The 24,176-nt window shown below is 38.5% G+C and overlaps 1 protein-coding gene across 3 annotated transcripts in view; it reads left to right on the forward strand.

Annotated features, from left to right (window-relative positions):
- Nucleotides 1–3,042: 3,042 nt before the first annotated feature.
- The window catches only part of grh (grainy head), a 558,597-nt gene continuing 537,463 nt past the window's right edge, over nucleotides 3,043–24,176 (forward strand). The window contains exon 1 of one of the 3 annotated variants that reach the window (XM_065231285.1): nucleotides 3,043–3,528. The gene's annotated coding sequence lies outside the window, so the exon portion shown is untranslated. The remainder of the gene's footprint in view (nucleotides 3,529–24,176) is intronic. The other 2 variants (XM_065231293.1, XM_065231277.1) reach the window with 2 other exon arrangements.

The following is a 24,176-nucleotide window of genomic DNA, read 5'->3' on the forward strand; positions in this document are numbered from 1 at the left end:
AGTTTTTCGTACACAGCAAAAAAGCAGTGTGAATTTCCGTTACTATGATGCACATAAATCGAGCGTCATATATCATACAAGTTTACATTATAGATCGTGCAAATTTATGAGACAGGTCTGGCAACATTCCATATATTGTATGCAGCACTCCACTTTAGCTTGCAACATTTTTTGCAAGCTGCTAGTTTACGTGCACCAGAAAAATTCAGATTTTTTTTCTGTGTAAAAAATAGAGGAGGAATTTACTTATACACTAAATAACCCCTCATTGACCTTGTACTATTTTAATTATGGAATTAAAAGACGAATTTTTTTTCTTGTTTTCAAGCAGATATTTGTTGGAAAACTTTACTAACTTTCTACTTTTTAGAGAAATACAACTCAATTCTGAGTTCGCCTAATCGGCCGTATACGGCGTCTCATCATGTGACAATCGTCACATCCCCAGACGATCTGAAGCAAAACGTACAGGTAAGCTATATTATAACCTTGCAACCGGTCGTCACTCTCTGTTCTCTTGATATCCATAGCAAGCAAGCACGTGATTGGTTGATTGCGGCATAAAATTTTGATAAATTTGCAATAGCTTACTAATGATAAATTACAATAATCTTCATTCCAAGCAAATCTTACACCAATTCTGAATCAAAAGGTGTGAAAAGAATTCAAATCCATTAATAAATGGCCATGTTATAAGCATTCAAAACCTAACACTAATTCGTTACACAATTTTTTGATATGTACCCTAGTATAGTCCACAACGGCGTAGTCCTACGTCAAAATGTGTTTCCATCACATCCTTTTCCATGGATGAGGCTACTAAGATCATTAAAAGGCTTTCAAATATAGTGTAAGGTAGGTGGGGTAAAATGGACAGGTTGGTTAAAATTGGCAGTTACTTGTTCCGCAGGATAAACGTCAAATATACACCGTGTTTCATGACAATCGGAACATTCAGTGTTGCAAAAATAAACGAAATGCTAGAAATGCGATATGATGTTATTTTAACAAGGTCGAACTTAACAATCTTACGAGCAAAAGGTGTAGAAACTTTATAATCGCTACCCATTTTCAAACATGCAGGCCTTCAGTAAAAAAAAATCACGTTTGAAAATGATAAGAATTTGAATAAAATAGTCCATTATCGATTTTTTTTAATTTGCACACCGATGGGGTAAAATGGACAAGGAAGCAGGTCTTGTAAATGTGATAACATAAACTGTTGCTTCTTATTTGTGGATTTAATATGGGGATCATTTATTCATGACTAACAAGTCCAAATATTATAATATATATGATTAATAAACAGTTTTTATGAAAATCGAGGTGAAAAATCCTTAATCCTTTCTTTTTTAGCTTAAACCTTTTTAAAATGTACTGCGTGTATGTCAAACATGCTATATAGCTCCTATGACGTCACTTAAAGCTGCTATACTACTACATAATCATCGAAAATGTTTTTACCAACATTTCGATTGGATGCGAATTTTACCCCCATCCCCACAATGGGTATAGAAAGAACAAAAACCTGTTTTGTCACAGTGTGCACAATTTATTAGAGGAGCAAAATCTAAGATCATAAAAGTACGAATTGGGATATATTTGAATTTATTTTGTGGTAGTATTTTTTTTTAAGAAGAGCAAGACATAGAAAAATTGAAGGGTGTAGCTTAATAATAGACAATAACAACACAAGCCGCTTCCGAATGCAGGTCAAGTAAGGAAGGGGGAACGAACTAGGGGCATCCCACTCTAATTTTTAGTTCCAATATTTATTAAATATTTTTGAAAACATCAAAAGTATTCTTAATTTGTTTTTCGTCGATATTGTTTTCCGTACTGAATACCGATGCTACTGACGCCAGGGGGCAGCTCCCACGCCTGGATCCTATCTATCAACCCATGTACTCATAGACGGGGGACCGACGGCTTTGCTTCCTATCCGAAGGAAGGCGTGATCAGAGGTTCTATGCCTCAGAAAATTCCGGAGGCGCCAACTGGGGATAAAACTATTTAATCTTCTAAATTTAAAGATATCATCAAACATCAACGTAAAAACTGAATAGTATGAATTTGTGACCTAATGGTTTCTAATAAATCAATGACAAAACCAATGAATTGCTCAGAGAAAAACTTACCGAGATTTAGCTAACAAACATAAATTTTGCTGAATCTCGGCAAGTTTACTGAGATCCAGCAAAATTAAATACCGAGCTGCTCGGTGGTTCACATTTCGGCAAAAAATCTGAGCGTGTGGATGCAATGCAGTTTTATGATGGTTGGCAGGAAACACTGACAATACAATAAGTTTAAAAAAAGGTTTTGTGATGTTTTCCATGTAGACAGCTATAAAGTTATTTTAAAACTTAAAATGTTACTTGAGCTAGCATATGGTCGTCAACAACTTCTGAAACTGAAGATGATTTAAGAAAAAATAAATTCGAATTTAGTATGCATAATTTAACTTACAAGTAACCATTAAAAACATTATTAATATATTCGATATATTTAACATTCATCAATAAAATGTGCAATCAGCGCCATGTTATTGATGATCGGATCCCATCTCGAATTTCCTTTTAATAACTCTTCCAAACGAAATTCAATGCTTTCCTGCATGCGCATAACAAAAGTAAAAATCCAAACCATAATATAATAAAGAAACTCTTTTCTTCCAAAGCGTCGACTTCTTGAAGTCAAGTCACTCTCGGCTGAAAAGCTCTTAAGTGTTGTCAGCGTGAACGCACGCAAACACACCCACCTCGATCGCCGCCGTCATCATCATCATCGTCAGCATCATCATCACCATCCATGGTAGTCAACATTAACAACACATTGCCGCCGTGCCGTCACTGCAGCACGACAGCGATCGTAGCAACTCCCGCAGGGTGACTTAAGCACACGTACACATCGACAAAGGTCCGTCTTAAGTCAGTTTGGTTTGGGGACCCTGCAGCAGCCATTCCTTTCCTTCAATCGGTGTCTCACCAACACCGATGTGATCCATCGATTGGTAATGGCAGACAAACGTTCTGCTGTTCGACTATCTCTTTCAGTGTTTGTGCAAGTGAGACCAGGAAGGAACGATCGCCCGTACGTCGCTGATCAGCACCCGATCCGATCGGTGCGCAGTTGCTAAGAAACCTAGAGCTGGTAGTAGTTTAGTTCGAAGCGGACACCTGCTAAAATATAGAGGATTTTTGTCGAATTTTTTGGCCTATTGCGATTAAGCTGGTTCAGTGACGGTTTATTGGCGCGCAGAATCCCTCGGACGGGCGGAACGGGAACGGATCCGATCGGTTTTGAGCCTCGGTATCACATCCGGAAGTTTTGCGGTAAATCTTTGCGCGTGTGGGATTTGAACTCGACAATCAGCGACGAACGCTGTCGGGAGTGCCGATTGTGAACATACAGGGATCTCTCTAAGTGGATCCACTGGAAGTGCGCTATCTTGTTGCGTTTAGTGTGTTGTATTTACACCCTGGTGAGCTGCTAGGGCAGGAAGAAGAAGAAGTGAGAACGAGAGAGGTAAGGAGTATCTCTGTCGATAGAGTGATTTAAATCGAGTGCCATGTTCGTTTATAAGAGCATTCCAAATTTCAAAAGCGAAAAGTTGTGTGACAAAAATGTGCAAATGTTCAATGCTCAATGTGCTGCATGGTGAAACGGTTGAGATTGTTAGCTGGTATGTTCCAGTACACTCAACTGAAACCGCGAAAGCATAATAAATGCGAAATCCGTAGGCGGACGAAACGACAAGGATAACATAGAGATCGAACGCATATATATGCAGCTAAGTCCTAGTCTTAAGTCAACACGAATGGCGATCTCACGCAAGGCCATTTTCCGAAACTTCACCCAATAAATTATTCAAAAAAAAACCCCCAAGAAAGCCCCCACAGTAATCTCAAGGGTCCCCCAAGCAATCGGCTCACAACAAGAAAACCGATCTTCGCTCGATGATCTCGGTTGCCATCCAACTGCACATGTAGATATGTGTGCGAGTGTGCGTATTGGTGGCTTTGGTTGGTTATCTGTAAGTTGTCTTTAAATCGTATATTTATGACTTCGAGAATACCTGCTGTTCGTCCCGGACTCACCTCGGAAGGCAATCAAAGTCGCGACCAGCAATAACGACAATAGCAGAGCGGTTGATGGTGTGAGTGTGACCTGGCGCGCTCGCGGATTAAACTCACATGCGACCGCTGTCGTCCGTAGGAAGGGGCAGCTCTCATCTGCTGGAACGGACCACACATGTTTGATGTTGGTTTTGCAAAACAATTTTGCAAATGCAAATAGGAATACTCCGGCAGAATGGTCTCCTTTATGAATGCGGCCACTTTTTCAAGAAAAGTTTTTCAGTAATTTGTTATTTTGTAATTTGAATATTTATTCGTGATGACAACCAATCAGTTGACAAACTTTTCTTAGGTTCAAGAAAGCGGTTTCTGAAGAAATAAATCACCCTAAGCATTGCTACCAGACAGTAAGCATTTATAAAGTTGATAAACTCATCTAATACATTCTGAGCGAATTTCATACAGAAACAAAATATGAACTTAATACCGTCATGTAAAATACACCATAAGTAATTTTGAGCTTAACTTGGCAAAACAACGAACTTGTGACAGTGTTGCGAAAAACTCAAGTCTCATGCTTGAGAATATTCACTTACGAGTTTTGCCTTGCGAAATTCAACTGAGAAAAAATCACCGATGGTTCCTGGATCTTAAAATCATTGATGCATTGGTTGGTATAGAAAGATCTCAAGTAATAACTAAAGATGTCCTTCAAGTAGTAATCACGCAATGAACCAGTAACGTAATCAATCACGTAGTTAACGAGAGCAATCGAAGCATATACCTCTGTTTCGTAGGCGCTCGGGAGACTGCTCCTTTCATCTCCACGGCACCTTTTCAACTGGTAAAGCAAGTTCCTCATCATCCACGAAATGTTGAGGACATTTCAACAACCGTGCCATACGATTTCCGGAAAGTTGATCATCGTCGTATCGTCGATGTGCTGCCTAGCATAGATTGGGAGGGCATCCTCGATTGAAAATATATGTCATAGATAGGCACGTTCCAAACATAGTTCACAATTCAAACGTGTCACACCTTTCCTGATCTGCGAAAGTTGAAATCGACCAATAAAGACGCATTGAGGAAGAACACCAGCTATTGTACGCTGTCGCTGAATAATCGCAACTTTAGGCTCAATCATCAACGTGGGATTAGGAACAAAATCAAGCTGCAGCCAAAGTCCATCTAGAATTAAATGAGCAGCGCCAAGAGTCCGGCCTACCATCGTCAGTGGTGTTGAACGATGAAATTGCTTCAATCCTTCAGGGGATTGTTTTCGCTTATTTTTCAAACAAGATTGTCAGCGTATTATCTGATGAGAGATTAATCGACAACTACGTTACTCTAGCAGCGAGCAACACTCGGGTCAAGTGTTGGGTTCAATTTATATCAACTTTGAGATGATTTGCACTCGACGTCCTTGAACCAAGGCCTGTTGGCGTTCCGTCAGCAATTCAGGAAAGCATATCACAGCTAGCTTGCCAATACCGTTACATCGTCTATTCAGAATGTCCATCTCGAGTTGATAGAAATCTGTACATACGTTTGCAGTCCATAAAAGTGAATGTGAATAATAAAACATGTGTAAGCATCCGTGAACTTCTGAACTTATGTGAAGACCTTAATAATTTTCTTAACATATCTGAAGTTCTCTGAAAATTTGGGCCATTCCTAAAATTTCCCGCTAATTTTCTGAAACTAATGGAACTGAACTCCCCCTGAAATTTATGGATTTTAAGCTCAACCTTAACTCCTATCAGGCCTGTTTAGAAAATGCCTACCATGGTGGGACCATGCAATTGCGATTGCTAAGTTAGATAGACTAGAGATAAATTGCATCCTGCTTCGATGGTTTCGCTCATATCTTCGTGATCACCTACTGAAGGTAACCGTTACGTTAGTGATTATCAGTATTCTACCCAGCTACGTCAGAGATATCGGATATCGTATGCAGATGGTCTTAAGATTTATCTGCGGATCCTTACTATCGATAACTGTCTGTTCCTTTAACGCCAGCTCGAAGCTTTTGCTAACACTTGCAACTTCAACCGAATAAAGGTCAACCCCGTGAACTTTTCAGTAATCACCTTCTCTCGCAAGAAGGAACCGATCATGTTCAATTATGTACTTCTGGATACAATTATCAACCACGTGAAAGATCTGGGAGTAATTCTGGATTTCCAGCTGACGTTTAAGCAACACATATCGTCACATCAAACATCAGTTCGGTTGGACCTATGCTTTCCCGATTAGACCATAAAGACCTTGCTTTACTATTTGATGATTGCAACCCGTCTGGCTTGGTTTGGAATATTTCCAATAATGGTCATCCAACAATTGACGTTCTCCCATCGCACATGCCATCTGCCTGCAGTGTTCTGCAGGATGGTTTCAATTTGCATGATTTAACACAAATCAATTCAAAATTGAACCAAAACTCTCGGTTGCTTGATCTTGTGCTGGTATATTAAGTTGCCATACCGGAATGCACTGTTGTCGAAGTCTTCGAGTCTTTGATCAACTTGGATGCGGAGAATCTTGCGTAGGTATCCGTTCTTATCGATAACACCATTTAACCACCTGGACTTTCGTAGAACTGATTCAGCTGTTTGATTCACTCCAGGTCAATTGACAGTTTCCTGACTCATGCGTCTCGATTGATGAAGCCGTTATCTACTTTGACGAGGTTGTGAGGACTACAATAACCGAATGTGTTCCTCTGCTGAGATGTGCTCGTAAACCTGCATGGTCCAATGATCGATGGAAGGCCCTGTGAAACCCATAAGCAATTCCGCATGCGAATATTTTCTGCAGTAAGTGATCAATATCGAAATTACAACCATAGAGGTAACTTTAAGACCAGAAGGTCCCGAAGAAATGTGCTCAACTTTTTGGCTCAGATCTGGTACTCTTTTCGGTCCAAAGATAATCGATGCACCCCTCGAAACATATGAAAATCCACTAGCCCCTCATTTTATCTGTCAAACTTTCATAGCTAATCAAAACAAACATAGTGTAGTACTAGAATTTCGACTAGAATGGGGTACGCTTATAGATGTACTTGGGACCAATTAGGCTAGTCAAGCAGTAAGCCAATTTTAAATCGTTAGTTTCCAACCGGTGGTATAACCGTTTCCTCTAAAAGAACAACTCATGCGAATACAAATCAATATTCGGCACAACGCAAAGCTATTCTGGTCAATTGTGGAGACAAAAAGGAATGAGGATGGGCTACCGGTTGAAATTCATCTAGGTGACATAATTGGCAGTGCACCGCTGGAGAAGTGCAATCAAGAATGTTTTCAATAATTCAATGGCTTCGTTTGTAAACTTGGTGATGCAATCAGAAACACTTCCAGAGAGTTGTTCAACTTTGATATCTCCACGACTACGTTGGAACTCGTCGATCTGATATACGAAGGCTGCTAGTCCTGCCGGAATCTCTTCATGCATACTGAAGAGAAGTTCTGTTTACACCCAACCGGGAAATGTAAGATTCGTAATTTGCAATATTTCGTGACAAGAACAGCTTCTGTAATGGAGTCGCGGGAAGGTTCGAACTAAGTTTGTTTCCCCAAATGATCATCTCGTGAAGATTTTTTCAAAAATATGCATTCTGGAAAAACTTGCTTGTACGCTGCAGTCCATTGCAAGAGCTTCCATTGCATATGTGGTACGAAACATATTCAGAGGTTGTAATGAATGAGGTTTCAATGGAATTTTATTTTACCTACAGCATCGCGTTTTTAAAGCTGTTCAATATTTCCTTACTTCAGGGGAAATTTCCATCGCGTTGGAAATCTTCGTTCATGTTTCCGATCTAAAAGAAAGGAGACAAGCGTGAAATGGAAAATTACCGAGGGATTACTTCACTTTGTGGCTGCTGATCTGTAAAGTCTCCGAGATCATCATCAACGACGCATAATTTGCTAACTGCAGAAACTACATTTCTCCTGACACACATGGCTTTCACCCGAAGCGATCAGGCTCAAATGTCAATCAATCAATCACTTGCTTGTATTTGTTTTCCATTTTGGTGGTATTGGTGTAATCGAGAATATCACAAATCATGAAAAACTAATACAGCTACATCTTACGTATTTTATAAGATTTGATAGATGGGTAGTATTGAATTCATGCTGATTATTAGGAAATATTATTTCGATATCTAAATTCTACTTTATAGGCAAGATTTTCAATTCTTGAAGCACTCACACCATTAGAGCATCTTAACACGACTCAAACCTTACCGCACAACACTTTGTATTTTGTGATTTTCCTTCTAGAACTCCGATTTAGTATATTTTCTTAAAATCTCAGGTACGAGGTCGTCCCAAAAGTACTCTAATGATGCAACCCATCATGCTAGTTTATTTATGGTAATAGTAAGAATACAATAAAATACCCAAGTACCAAAAACGACTTGTGATCTGACGATCAGATGGTGAAAACGACCCCAATGAAAAAAATGTCACTGAATTTGGATATTCAATCTATATGGTTTGTGTACATTTTTATTTTTTGATGTTCTGTTTGCCAATGCACTAACTTTTATTTACAACCTCATTTTCTATTATTTTTAAGGAACATATTTTCGAAGAAAACTATTACTTTATCTTCAACTCTCTCCTGGAAGTAGGCTGCCTCAAACGATGCCTCCTTAACAACGTGGTCATTTATATTGTTACTGTTAACAAAGCATACTACAGCATTCGTTGCGGCAGATGCATGTAGCGATATCTGTACTTCACAGGTTCTATTCTTTTGTTCACAGAGTGAAAACCAAGATCAGACTAAAGTATATAACCTTGCCAATTTTTTCAGACGGCGAAAAAAAATCAAACTGTTTAAGCTTTTGTTGTACTAAACGGGTACGGGTTTTGATAAAACTTGAAGCATATTAAAGAACTGTGTCAGGAATGTTAATGAGCAAAATTTCAGCATATTTGGAGTACTTGAGGAAATTCAATTTATAAATAAGGGGATTAGAAGGAAAGGGGTGTAAGTGACTTTGATCGATTCTCTTCATCGACATTCTCTTTTGATAGCCACAGCTTTATAAACAGATTTTGCGCTATTTCTGCCACATTGTTTGATAAAAGAGGTTATCATGTAGCATCCAAAATGGCACACGAATTAAGGAATGTGTTTGCAGCTGAATTATTAACTGTATCACCAGCTAATGATTTTCTTAATTGCTTCTCGTTTATGTGCAGCTATTTGTGCTTTCGTTTTCTGCGGCATCGTTCGAATATTGACTAGGTATATTATACGGAAGTCACGCACAGCTACACTGAGTTGTTTGTTTGTAAACATCAGCATAATCATATGGTCGAACATATGCTATTTTGGTTAGTCGTGTTGCCGGTTTACCCAAAAAAGAAAATATGTAATTTTATTAAAACAAAATTTCCATAGAAAAGTGTCATCTAGGGCGATGATTTTATCTTTTCAACAAATAAAATATTCCTGAACAGAAAATAATTGAGTTGCTATGCACAAAGATGCTGCTATCAATCATCGAATTTATTTTACTGAATCTTATGTAATAGTTTCATGAAACTGTTTTGGCAACATTGGCCAATGATTGCTGCTAGGATAAAACATGGGATACGTAGCTTAACGCATACATTCATACTGTGCGCATGTGTCAGTCTTGTTGTGATCTTTCGTTGTTTACCGGCAAATCGTGAATAAAAATTCAGTTTTCAGCTAATTTTCATTATAAGTCGGGCTTAACTTATTAGATTGTGAAAGTAAATATATGTGCAGATGTAGTGAAGACTATTCAAATACTATATCCCTTCTGGAAGTGAGTAAAATAAGCGGTGTTCAATTTGGGGCTGGGATTTTTTTTTATTGTGATGATTTTTTGTGTGTCGTAGTGCTAGGCCAAAAAAAAATCGATGTTATTGAAAAGCAGATATCTACCCAACAAAATGAGATACTGCTTGAATAAAAGGTGAGTGCATAAAGATAATGAATCAGAGCAAACTTCGAAATACTAGTTGTAGGTGTATTTCATGTGTTTATGCTGGAAAAAGCTTCAGAAGTTGTGGGTGGTTATTTTCATTAACCTGTTCCCACTTTTTGATGATCATCATTGATGACACCTTCTGAGGCTGACTGTTAGTTGCCTCTTAAGACAAACATTGCTCCTTTTATGTCCGTATGTCTCATGCACTGAGACAAATCGACACTTACGATTTATTGGATCCATCTTATAACATACCGATTTCAGAAGATTTATTCATTATATCGTTATTTCACATACATAGTACCTGATATTCCTTTGCTTCAACTGTGGTTAGCGATGGATAAGATGTATATGAATATTTGTCTGAAACTAATGGAAATTCATATAAGTTTGTACTATAAGAAAATCCAGTAAAATATACCTGTTTTCATGATGAATGTATGTATCTTATAAGATAATCATTTGTATTTTATTGGAGTTTCTTTTAACAATTTTAGACGTTTGTTGATATGTCGCGTTTAAACAGACATGTAGAAACTATTGGACAGTCATTTATGTTTGCACTTTAGGAAAACATGTATATCTCATTGGAATAGCTTCCTTTGATTTTTCACGTTTGAAGATTGTAAACAGATCTATCTCAATCATTATAGCCATATTTGATTTTTAAGAAATCCAACTGCAAACAATTAATTGAACGAGCCCTACCTGGAATTCAGCCATGGTCTATTGGAACCAAGCGAAGACACCGATAGCATCACGCCTCAACAGTCCTGGATCGAATCCTAAATCAGATAAAATAAAAAAAAAACACATCTGTGAATAGACTCGAAGCACCACCACATACTGCCTGATGTTTATTTGTCGATTTATTTTAAGAATCGATTGAATATATGTGTCAAAACAAAAATATAATATCATTTGATTTTCTACTACCTTTAGTATTAGTGAGAAGTTTCACTAATACACGCATTTTACTGCTTGAAAATAATAATAATAAATATTTAAGCAGATCCAATCGCTAGAAGTTATCGAAAATTACAAAAAATCATTGGTTGATCAGCGATGATTAATAAGGTGATACATACATTTAGGCGTTTTCCGAGTTAAAATGTGTCTTGAGATGTTCAAACAAATTAAAGGAAGATGGGAAGAGCGCGTAGGCCCGTCACCCCCTCACTTTTACTAGATATCAGTTTTAGTGTAACAGGTCATCTTCCTATTAATTTGTTTGAACATCTCAAGACACATTCTAACTCGGAAAACGCCTAAATGTATGTTTCACCTAATTAATCATCGCTGATCAACCAATGATTTTTTGTAATTTTCGATAACTTCTAGCGATTGGATCTGCTTAAAACGTTTCAGAAATTAAGTTTAATTATTACTTTAACTAACTCTTTGGTTATTTTGGTGCTACAAGAATTGTTGACATGCTTAGTAATGTTTCGAAAATGACCAATTTCCCATACATTTTTTTATGTGTCTTTATATTTATTTCCGAAGGAGAAAATCACATTTCCATTTATTTCCCCTGCGTACATGATGCAGTTGGTTATTTCTATGGGTGATATTGTAGCATGATAATGTGGCTTACAAAAATACATGGTTTAGAATTCCTCTGATTCTTATATTTGGTAGGCGCCATGCTTTTTTATGTGTCTTTATATTTATTTCTGGGAGTGTATTACACACTTAGAAATAGCTAATTTTACACGTGACGGAATCCATATTTGACAAAAAGGTTCAGACGTAAACAAATATTTCATGTAAAATTAAGTTCTCCGAGACAGAAAAGTTCGTTACTCGACAAAAAGTACGTTTGATTGAGTTGAATTTTGCGTTTGTTATCACTCAATTCTATGACAAAATTGACGCTCGTATATGTCAGTCTCAGAGCACCTAAATTTACACGATTTTTTCTAAGTGTGTAGTGAAGCTGCTCACTAATACTAACGGTGGCAGTGAAGTATACTACTGGTCTATTTGCTTGATTCATTCACACAACTTAACCGACTGCTTCATGTCGGTAATCCATTTCATTGGACGTTGCGTACACGGATCTCAAGGCAGCTTTTGACGGGGTTGATCACGATATATAACTTGCTATGCTTGAGAAGCTCGGTGTCTCTCCAGATTTCATCCGTTGGTTAATGTCTTTTCTTACCAATCTAATACTCTGGCTGAGTTCCATTTGAAGAATTTTCACTTAAATTTTTTAAATGGAATATTTTCAAATCACCCTGCTATTCCACCAGACTTATTTCTGACAGACAAGGAATCAATTTTGACAAACACCTTCTCGAAAACCGGACAAAAAACAGCAGAGGGATTTTCGAACATTTTAATTTATTTTCGAAGCGTCAAATTGAAGTGAAAATCCTCCAAATGGAACACAGCCTCTGTATGAAAATCTGTGCTGACCAATCGGACTACTTCACAAACAATTATTCTGAACATCATGGCAGCTGATCATTTTATGCAGACGATGCCAAGATTTACACGATTGTGCGGTGCTTTGCTGATTGCCTGCGGTTGCATCACCTGATCGACAGTTAGAAAGAGTGGTGTTTTAGGAATTTGCTTACGTTGAGTATCGAAAAGTGCAACGTTATCACTTTTCATAGGAAGCAATAATAGTCGATTTTACGATAGACAACCAACCATGTCCGGGACCTAGGAATTATTCTTGACTCTGCATTGACATTTAAGCCACATTGTTTCCGAAGCTAGCAGATTCGGCTTCATTTTCAAAATCACCCATGAATTTCGATATCCTGCCTGTCTAAAAGTTCTTTATTGCTCTCTCGAGCAAACTATTCTGAATTCGTCCAAAGAAAATCCGTTCGTAATACTCTTCGCCACCTTCTGTGGAACAATCCTGTGAACTTCCACCGATCGAAGATCGTTGTCAACTCTTGGATCGATTAGCCAGGCAGTGTTTGCAACGAAAGTCAGGTTTGCCACCATTTTAGGAACAGCGTGAAATGCGAGAAAAAGTCGGGAATTGGAGGCATAATAAGTGTAAGTTTGTTGCTCCGTATCGGTTTTTCTTGTTGACGGTTATGAACCTCGATTTTGAGGTTGGATACAAGAAAAGGTTCTAACCAGGGTTCCGATGCATGGTCAAATATCAGTATAATCGCTTGTTTTTCTCACTAAGAAGACCTATATTGATTGCCGAGAAGGTGCATATTCGAAGAGATCCCAGAATTTTTCAAATGATGCCGAACATCACAATTGAATAAGGATTCATGTAAGACCCATTTTGATTGCTGAGATGGCGCGTCTTTGGAGAGGTTCCAGAACTCTTCAAATGACACGGAACATCACTTTTGAATTAGGCTTCTTGTGAGAAGATCAAGTATGTATGACTTCCCAAGTAACAATTTCGGTTTTATAAGGGTTCTGTAGACCATAATTTAGACTTGTAGCATGCTTTAAAACCTCCATAAAACTTGCAATGTTAATTGCGTTAACTGTATCGAAAACGAATACCTAATTACTTTTCCATAGTAATGCACTAAACAAAGTACACGAACATATAACAAAAGATCAATGTTTTGGGCACAGTGATTATGACCCGAACAGAGGGATAAAGTTAGATTAAAATATCCACAACGGTGCTCAAAACATTTTGTTAAAATTTCTTAAATCTTGCCTGTAAATAACTTGATTTGATTTCCCAATAATCAACAAACTTCAACTGCAAATCTTGTACAGAATGTTCTATATTTTAAAATATTTTTTATATAGTTCATGAATCAACTTTTTATGCATTGTTTGTTTTAATAAATTATGAACATAATTATGCTTATTATGTTTTTAGGTTGAGGAGATTTGTACTTGGACAATTTTAAAAGATACTATGTACAGTGACTCAACAAAATGTTAATATGGTTTTGAGGAAATTCATTCCGAACACTGTCTATACATATATTTAAAACAAACTTATATTGGATTTTAGCTTAATTATTTGAGCCTGTCGGAAATTTTTAATGTAAGTAATTTAATTTTAAGTAAAATACTCAATTTTGAACTATTTTTTTAAATTAATGGATTTGTAGCATATGTGGCAGTGAAATATGTGATATCTATCATGTTTCTATAATTGAGCAAAACTTCAAGAAATTTGGTTTACTGTAGTTCAAAAAGTAGCAGTTATTTTCGAAACGGAGTTTTCCTTACATCGATCAAACTGCATACGTACGCAACCAGTCAAGCATAAAACAGTACAAATTAATCTTAAAAGCTTAACAATCCCGTGACTTTGATAGAGTATCAGAGGCTTCATGCTACCTAAAGCTATCATCATATTTAAATTCAAATGTCTCTAGAGTTTTACAATATTCTTAATAGATTATTTCTCTTTCGGCTTGGAGGTAAACAACGTCCTTGAGAGCTTTATTTTGGCATGGGGATACATTGTGTTTCAGAGCATCTATTGGCCAAATTTGAGTGCTCTAGGACTTTGTTTACCCCCAGACGATAATAGATTAAGGGATTGTCGAAGCCGACATTTCCCCTACATTATTTGTTTATTGCTGAGGATTCACAATAATATTTCAAATCAGTTTCCTATTATTTTTTTTCAAGTTCGTTCATTTGTAAGGCTCAATCGCGTTAGCTTTACGGAGCCTATAATTCATTTTTCTTTGTTTGTAACAAAATTCACTTAATTCTATGTCTAGTAGGAGTTGGGCCGAATACTCGCGGTTTACCCGAGGTTAGAGGGGTACATTGTCGAAGGATAGGAAAAGGGGAGGAGCTTGGGGGCAGGGTTTCGTTGTCTTATCAGAGCGATGTCGCCAGTATGAACGGTAATATGGTTCTAGATTCGTCTGGAGTTCGACCGGCTATGGTGACCAGTGGGCGACGATGAGACTCATCGAGACGGGGGACTGTTTCCTATTATGTATTATGTATACTTATCGAATAAAGCATTTAGATTTCCTTCTTTAAAGCACTGCATAGATTTGATCAAGTGGTTGTAATCGAATATATCAAACAAACTATTTAGCTGAAATGTACTTTCAGATATAAGCAATAATATTCCCTAAGCGTTGTAACTGATTTTTTTTACAAATGTCGACCAGAAGAATTTGCACCTAGTCACTTTTGAAATCGGGAAATAATTGAGATTTTATATCGGGAAAATCGAAAATTTCATAAAGAAAATTCAGTGACCACCCTTAAAAGTGCTAAAGATGAAATAGATTCTCCTGGAATTTGGGTTAATTCGAAATTGATGCACCTCAACGAGTTCTCCGATCAAGTAGTTTACTGCATCGCGGACCGCATGAGCTTACATGATCCGATTCAGTTTGTATCTGTGCGTTTGAATCATCGATTTCTCGTTGATTACTCGTGGACTCATTCAAGCAAACCGATAGCAGCATCTAATTTGGCAAACTCTACCAGATTGTGCAGTCTATCCCCCGTCTTGATCAGTCACATCGTCGCCCACTGGTCACCATAACCGGTCGAACTCCAGACGAATCTAGAACCACACTACCGTTCATACTGGCGACAACCCCGAGCTTCTCCTCTTTTCCTATCCTTCGGCAATGTACCCCTCTAACCACGGGTAAGCTGCGAGTATTCGGCCCATCTCCTACTAGACATAGAATTAAGTGAATTTTGTTACAAACAAAGAAAAATGAATTATAGGCTCCGTAAAGCTAACGCGATTGAGCCTAACAAATAAACGAACTAAATAAAAAGTTTTGTGCAGTCAGTTTGCCTGAATGAGTCTTAATCCGTAAGAAATCGACGTTTACAGCCATTGTCTACATATGACTTATTGGTCCTTTTCATATGATGCGCTTAAATTGATCTACAACCTCAAATCGCTATACTGTTCCCTAGTGCAGTCCACCCTGCAGTATTGATCTGCTATAACTACAAGAATTGTGCTTGAATCCGTTCAACGTCGTTTTCATCGAATCTTGGAGAGAACCTTTTTGTCTGCCTTTCATAGCTGGGTCGATGTCAACTGATTGATCTGGAGTCTCTTCGTATTCAGAAATATACTTCAAGGGTCCCGCTAATCGCGGAGAGTTTTCAGGGCAGAATTGTTTTTCGTTGCATCGATTTGTGCTCACAGACAAAAACAGTGTTGTTTAAGGGAACATAGTGAAGTGATGCAGCATTTTAGACCCTCTCGCCCCTCGTTTCGTAATGTTCTATACTTAACCGTTATGTGCGTGACGGGTACTGAGCTTCCATTTGAAATGCTTATCCGATCATAATTAGAATGGTCTTTCATAGATTCAAGATCTTCAAAAGCAGATTTTGCTGTCCAAATATTATCATTGATGGAATTATGCAACTCGCAGCATATTATTGCTTGACTTCCGTATGTGTACTAAACGTATCAGGAACATAAAGGTATACTGTTATTGAAGCAATTAACTGTTATAAAAGGAAGTATAGAGTTGTTCACATCAAAAAAGTTCATCCAAAGTTTCAAGACTACTTATGATAGAATATGGGGCCTCGCTTTGCTCAGCCGGTAAAGGCACAGCTACAAAACAAGACCATGCTGGAGGTGCCTGTTGGAAAATTACTTGACTTCCCTGGGCATAGAGTATGATTGTACTTGCCACACAATTACACTAATGCAATAATGGTACAGGCATCGAAAGCTTTCAATTAATAATTGTGGAAGTGCATCTAGAAGGATACGTTGAGAGCATGCAATAAGCTAATATGCGAAAAGCAATAAGCTTTAAATGCGAAGAAGAAGAAGAAGAAGAATTTCCATAGTTCGCAAAGTTGCTTTCGAGTGTTTACATTTTTCCCACTTACTTGAGGGATAGATCTCCACACTTTGAACATACCAGGTTGAGTGGATTCAACAATTCAAAACAGATCACTAAAAAAAAAAATAGCCGAAACGTCAGAATGATTTAAATAAACTGTTCGGCACAGGTAGAGGCTGTCTACCAAATCAAAACTAAGTTACGAAATATTCACCCAACCGACTACAAACAAAAACCCGTGTGTGTATCGTATCGTAAATAGATGATCATATTTTTTGAAGCCGAAGGCTGGTTCACCATGTCGAGCAGATCGTAAAATTGTTCGATCTGAACGTGATTGTCTTGCTGTTCGTCCTCCTTTCTCATCGAACCTGTACACGCCATTGTACTTGCTCTCGTGAGCCCAGTATACACAAAACACAAAACGGCGGACTTATCGAGGAGATGCTCCCGGTGCCATCCATTCACCCTGCACGATGTCCACCTCCGACCGTTCGATCTCCCGTTCTCGATCACTTCTTCAGGCAATGACGACGACGACGACGGGTGAGAAATGAGGAGAATATGTGTGTTCGTGTGTAGGTATCGTTCGTTCGTTCGGCTGGTTCGATTTGATACCACATGCAACACGGCTTCAACCCAGCCAGCAGCTGGAGCTAGAGATGATGTGGTATGTGCCGAGGAGGTTTCGTTTTTTCCTTAATGAAATGTCATGACATTTCCACCATAAACAATTTTGGTTTTCTTATTTGTTTCTCCTCGGTATTGCTGCTGTTGTTGTTGTTGCTATCCGGAGCCGTTGTCGTCGTCGTCGTTGTTGCTGTTGATGTATTTGTTAAGGCTCCTGTTGTTATGATTGCTGTTGTCGTTGTCGGTTGACTCCCAACCGGCTGACAATATTGGAGGATGTGTCAGTGGAAATATTTACGAGAGATCGCTTAGAAACGATCGGCAGATCAATGTCCGCAATAGGGAATTGTTTGATTATTTGATTGTAAGACAATAGTATTTTAAATCTAATCTGTTTTTGAATATAAGCACCCAAAAAAGCCAATGGTGTAGAAAATATCTAGGTTCATTAAAGTTAATGTATCTGCCTCTTTAGACACCGTGTTTGTTATGTGTCCAAGAACTGCTCATGTTATTAAGATGGTGTCAACTTAAGAGAGATCAATGGCTTTTAAATTGTTCAAAGTACATCTTATTTTGGTTTTCCTACTTGCCTTACTTCCTAAAACTGACTGAGACTGTTTCACACGAACTAACGGCGTCATCTAGTAAGGAAAGTTTGATGTATCCGATGGTGTTGTTAGTTTGTTCTTATCATTGTTGACGTTTGACTGCTCTACACTTTTTCCCCTGTTGGCCAATACTGCCTATAATAGTAAATCAGTCCCATATGTAGTTTCGTCAATTTTGATATAACAACGCTATCTACTATCAATTGGCATCTACTTTCATATTATGCGATAAAACTATGGATTTGCATAATGAAAAATGTTGTTTTCACAAGTTTTCAAGTCAAGTTGCTTAATGGAACAAGCAAAGTAATCGCATATCAGTCCCATCTTGAAATTCAATAGTCCAGAAGACAAGTTTCAGCTCTGCTTTTTAAGTTGCCATATTTTTGGCTGATATAACAAAGCACGTAAGCTTCAATGCACTTGATTTAAACTTAAACAAACTCTGAATAAATTTAATATTATTTTTCAAATTTTCGCATGGGAATTGCATTTCGTAACTTCAACTGCCGTTTTCTCAATGTCCTCTTGTTCCTTATGGGAATGATCTGCGATTATAGGCAGTATACATATTTGCCTATGTTCGTACAGTAGATGTAATGGCTGTTATTTAATTATTTATTTATTGTAATTCATCTGACAGTAGTTTTCTTAATGAATAAAACTTGGATAATACACAAAAAAGCAACAAATAAACAGATTACAAAAATAATCTTCTCAATCGGTTTCGAAATTGGTTCGATGTTTCTCCGAATTCAAATGCGTCTTCCACAGCGGAGAATGCCCGAATCATCGCAGACATTGGCTCATGGTACCCATATGCAGTCCGATGGAATCTTGGTTGTAGTAAGGATGATTGCCGCAACATCCTTTGAGGAACACGGAAGTTTAATTGTGAGAGCAGTTGAGGGCACACACTTAGAAATTATTATTCTCATACGAGACGTAATTCAGCTATGACGTAAATCATGGAACGTAAACAAACATGGCATGTAAAATTGAGTGTCCTGAAACTGAAACATATGCAACTCGACGAAATGTGCGTTTGATTGAATTGATTTTCCCGTCCTTTTCAACTGATTCTTATGTCAAAAGGGCCGCTTGCATGTGTCGGTCTCAGGGCACTGAAATTTACATGTCTTTTTCGTAGTGTGCAGTCCACATCGCTACAAATAAGGCTTGTTGCATTTTTCTTCTGTGTTCCAATGTGTCCAGGTCCAATAGCATGCATCGGTCTGCCTAAGGTGGCAAATTCATTGGATCGCGCCACGGCAGGCTGCGCAAAGCCAACCTCAATAATCTTTTCTGAAAACGTTCTATTCGGAGATTCCACACTAGCTCATATGGAGACCAGACCACAGATGCATTCTCAAGTATGGGCCGAACTAAAGAGCACTATAGTGCCTTCAAGCAGTGAGGGTCTTTGAAATCCCAGTTGATGATTCGCCTTAGAGATGATCGAGGAATAGTGAAGTTGAAGGTCAACTTTGGGTCCAAAAGAACACCAAGATCAGTCATACGTTCTACTCTGCGAAGCGTAACATTGTGAATGCAGTAGTCGTAAAGGATTGAACTCTTAGAGCGGTGAAACGTCATCTCTGCACACTTTGGAACGCTGATGATGAGCTTATTGCGACGGCACCAATCCACAAACAAATCTAGCAGAGCTTGAAGACGATGATCGAGTGAACTATGACGTATAGCTTAAGAGCATCTGCATAAACGAGCTTGCATTTAACTCCCAACAAAGCTGCTACATCGTTGAAGAATAACGTAAACAAAAGTGGACCCACACAGATGAAAATTCTATATTTTAATTGTGATGTAAACATTCATACACGTAAACTTGTATTTCAATTCACGCAATCGAGCAACTTGTAAACAATGTTGTTTACAAAGATGGGCTTTTGTATAAAACAATTGCTACATTGCAAGAAATGTCTCAGAACTTTACATGATTGATAATGTAAAGTTATATGATATGTGACGGTCCATTTATGTGCATAATATTGAACAGAAATTTACACTACTTTTTCGAACTGTGCAGGTTACTTCCCTGAGGTACTCTGGAGGTGCTGGTAAACGTAGAAGAGACACAAGATCCTAGTCGTACTCGAAGAGTTCGTCCAGTCAAGTAGGAATGTAACCACGACCTAAGTTGCTCAGACGCTCCTAGTCGGGAAAGCTTGCGTAACAAACCTTCTGGTCGATTTTGTCGAATGCGGCTTTCAGATCAGTATATATGACGTCGACTTGTTCTCCATCGCGGTGATGCATGTTATGGTGAAATCCAAAAGGTTAGTAGCTACCGATCTACTGGGAATAAATCCATGCTGGTCAGTTGAAATGTAGTTCTTCGAGCGATTCAGGACAAATTCGCTCAAGATGATCTCAAACAGTTTGGACGCTGCCGAAAGACTGGTGATACCTCGATAGTTCTTAATATCCCGTTTATTGCCAGCTTTGAAAACAGGAAATATATACGACTGCTTCCAAAATGTTGGGAATTTTCCTTGCTCAAAGGATGCATTAAATATGGCTGCTAAAGGTTCTGCTAAGGCAGCTGAGCAACGGCAGAACACCACTGCCGGAATTCCATCTGGACCAGGAGAGAGTGAGGTTTTCAGTCTCCTTGCTGCTGAAAGTACCATATCCCGAGTTACTTCGAATGTGCCCAGTTCCACTAAGTCACTAGGCGTATTAAAGGCAGCAAATTCAGCTTCAACGTCACTGTTCATATTTTTATCGAAGACAAATGCAAAGTGTTTAGCAAACATCTCACACGCTTCGCTAAGAGAAGTGGACTCTTTCCCATTGAGTAGCATTTGGACGGTATACTCGCATCTTTTGCTTTTGACAAAGCTCCAAAAATTTCGGGGGCTACGCCGCAAAATCCACTGGACTCTGAGGGCGTGTGATTTGTACAAGGCATTGTTAAGTTTAATGTAAGCGATACTGGAACGCTTGAAGTCACGCTTCGGGTCAGCTGTTCTGTGACGACGTAGTTTTCTCTGGACTGCATTACGCTCACGCTTCAGCACTCTAAGCTGATGAGCACTCCAAGCTGAGGATATTGGTCGTCTGTTGAGAGGAACATTTGATTCTAACCAATGTTGAATAATGCTACAGAAACGCACAGTCATATCATCAACATCGAAGCATTCAAACACATCGGCCCAGTCTTGATCAAAAAGATACTGCAGTAATGAGACATAATCAATTTTCTTGAAGTCTAGAAGCCCTGCTCTATCATCCACGTTGCAAGCTGGGTGAGATGGCCAGTCGAGTGGAGCAGGTAGCGACCTAATTAAGGAAGGATGGTGAGCATCATATGGACTGCAGCGTACAAGCAAGTATTTCCAGAATGCATAGTTTCGTATAAAACCTTCTCAAAATGATTTGTTAAACGCAGTGCATTGGGGGAAACAAACTAAGTTCAAAAATATGCTAACAAAAAAAAAAAATAAACAAAAATGTTTAAAAAATCTTTTGACGGCCACATTACTCAATTTATTCGTATCTGGAAACATTCCAAAATCCGCGTGCTTTTCATGCAAATTCGTAATAGAAGTTTACATTTCTCGGTTAGATGTAGCAGTCCTATTAACAGGGGATTCGGATCACCAACAAAGAAGGTAAAACATGACGTCGAGTATAAAAATAGTGTCAGAGTTCTCCGTTCTTACATGATTGGACTTGCCAAACAATTATACCAATGCAAAAATGGTACAGCCATCGAAAGCTCTCCAGTAATAGCTGAGGAAGTGCATCTAGAACACTAAGTTAGGAGCACGCAATAAACTAATATGCGATAAGCAATAAGCTTGAAGTGCAAGTAAGCAGAAAAAGAAGCAAATGTTTTATACAACAAATGTAAACGGAAGTTCTTGCAATGAACCGCACAGTACTGGAATTTTTTCAGAATGCATATTTTCGTATAAAACCTTTACGTGATGGTTTTCTAGAGAAAATACATTTAGGAAAATAACATAACATAAAAATTTCAAAATTATTTTAAAATCTGTCCGGCGATCACATCACGGATTTTTTTCATGAGGTCAAACAAAGCAAATTCTGGCTACTTTTCATGCAAATCTATAATTTAATCTTACATTCCCCGACTGGGTGACGTAAACAGCTAAAATTGTGTGTTGGAAAATATATTGGTGTAACAGCAAGGTATCCCAAGTAACATTGCAAGTTTTATAAAGGTTTTAAAGCATGCTACAAGTCTAAATCATGGTCTCCAGTACCCTCATAAAAAAAATTGTTACTTGGGTATATTGATTTAACATGATTTACTACCTGTTTTCACACAGCAAAACAATAATTTAATATCACATCAAAGTGGATGCACTTCAATCGTGTCAAAAATATGGTGTAATATGACTTGCCACAAACTACAGAATTATCATTAATACAGTGCATGAATTGACATTACGCTGCTTTTACTGCATTGGTTATTTTTGTGGCCATAAAAATTACATAAGATTTTCGACATGATTGAAGTGCACCCACTTGAATGTAATATTAAAATTTATTTTATGCTGTTTATATATTTGAAACTGAACTGCTTCGTGGAAAGGATAATGAAGATTTTTTTTGCTCTCATCAGAACACAATAACGTAATATGTCAGCTAATTGTCAAATTCCATAAAGTACGTAACTCAAATAGTTCAGTTCCCTCTAAACGGTACATCAATAATTACATTTCACCCATGATTCCTGCTACCATGATCACAAGATCCCTCAAACTACCGCAAACCGAACTACAAGTTGTCGGTCACAAATGGCAGAAGTAACCGTAATTTAGGTTACACTCGCAATTTTCCTCGTTGATTTTCTCCTGCTTCCATGTATTTTCTTCAAACCACCATGCTTCGTCGTCGTCGCAAAAAGTGGCAAACCACCAAAAAATAACGAACCCGTTTTTGGACATCAGCATTTTTGCTCGATTCAACAACGGGCATCCGAGTAGCGAGCCACTAGCTGCGGTGTGAAAAAAAGGCACGAGAAATGATTTTTTTTTTGTATCCCATTACGTTACATCCATTCCGACGAGAGATAACCGAAAAAAGAAAGTTCAAGAATGAAAAACCAAGGCAGGTCCTGCTCCCGCCGCGGTTGCATTGTACAAGGATTGATTGTTCGGTTGGGTGGCTAGCAGGCGGATGCGAAAGAGGGCCTGTTGAAACAAAATCAGGGACGAGCCAGCAGCAAGGGGGAAACAAAGTGAGAGAAAGAGTGCAAGCTACCAGAGATGCTTGTGTGTTATTATCTCTCCAATATTGTATGTATGGAAGCTGTTATGCTTTTTCGAGGCTCCCTTCACGGGTCTTTATTATGCTTTAATTGCATACATAAAAGAGAAAGAAGTGCACTGGCGAGACCGTGCGAGCCAGACACCCGTCAGGGACTTGAGCGCAGAGGTGTGTACGGTAAGAATCATGGTTGTCAGCCTGCAGTGAGGCATATTCCTTTCTACATCCCTGGATTTGTGAACATGGCTTGACTGGATTGGAAGTTTTAGCAGGAGAGCAGGGTTACAACTGCTGCCTGAGCTTTGCATCGTTAATGAAAAAACAATCACCGAAGATCCGGATTGAAAGGTATGCAGCGGCTTGGTTTGCCTGCGTACGATTCAAATGGCTTCGAAAGCAAACAGATTGCCCTTACGGGTCGATCATCAATCATCGATTCCTTCGGATGCTATGCTGCTGGCTACTACTCAAATTTATGTAAAACCAAAAAGTGTAAAGGTTTGATGCAAGTTAAGAACATCAGTTTCGCCTTCATACGAGTGACCTCAACGGGCTAACAAATGACGAACGGGAATTTCACATTTCGGACGAAAACCCAAACTTTGAAGCAAACATTTCGATTGCTTCCCAATACCATTATTCGTCTAAGCAGCATGTCTTTCGAAAAGCAAAGATCTCATCGACTAGTGCTAAAATTATCTCCGAGGTGTCAAGTGCCTATTTGAATATTGCTTCCTTCGCGTGGCCGCAACTTATTTCATAGGTTGCCGTTGATGCCTGGAGGGCACACTTCAAATTGCCGAAAAATTTTGATCATCCCACTGACTGCCGGCTGGTGACGCCAAACAGC

The sequence above is a fragment of the Ochlerotatus camptorhynchus genome, unplaced genomic scaffold (genome assembly GCF_037179485.1).
Source record: "Ochlerotatus camptorhynchus isolate MF236.1 unplaced genomic scaffold, CSIRO-AGI_Acam_v1.1 ptg000033l, whole genome shotgun sequence".
NCBI lineage: Eukaryota > Metazoa > Arthropoda > Insecta > Diptera > Culicidae > Ochlerotatus > Ochlerotatus camptorhynchus.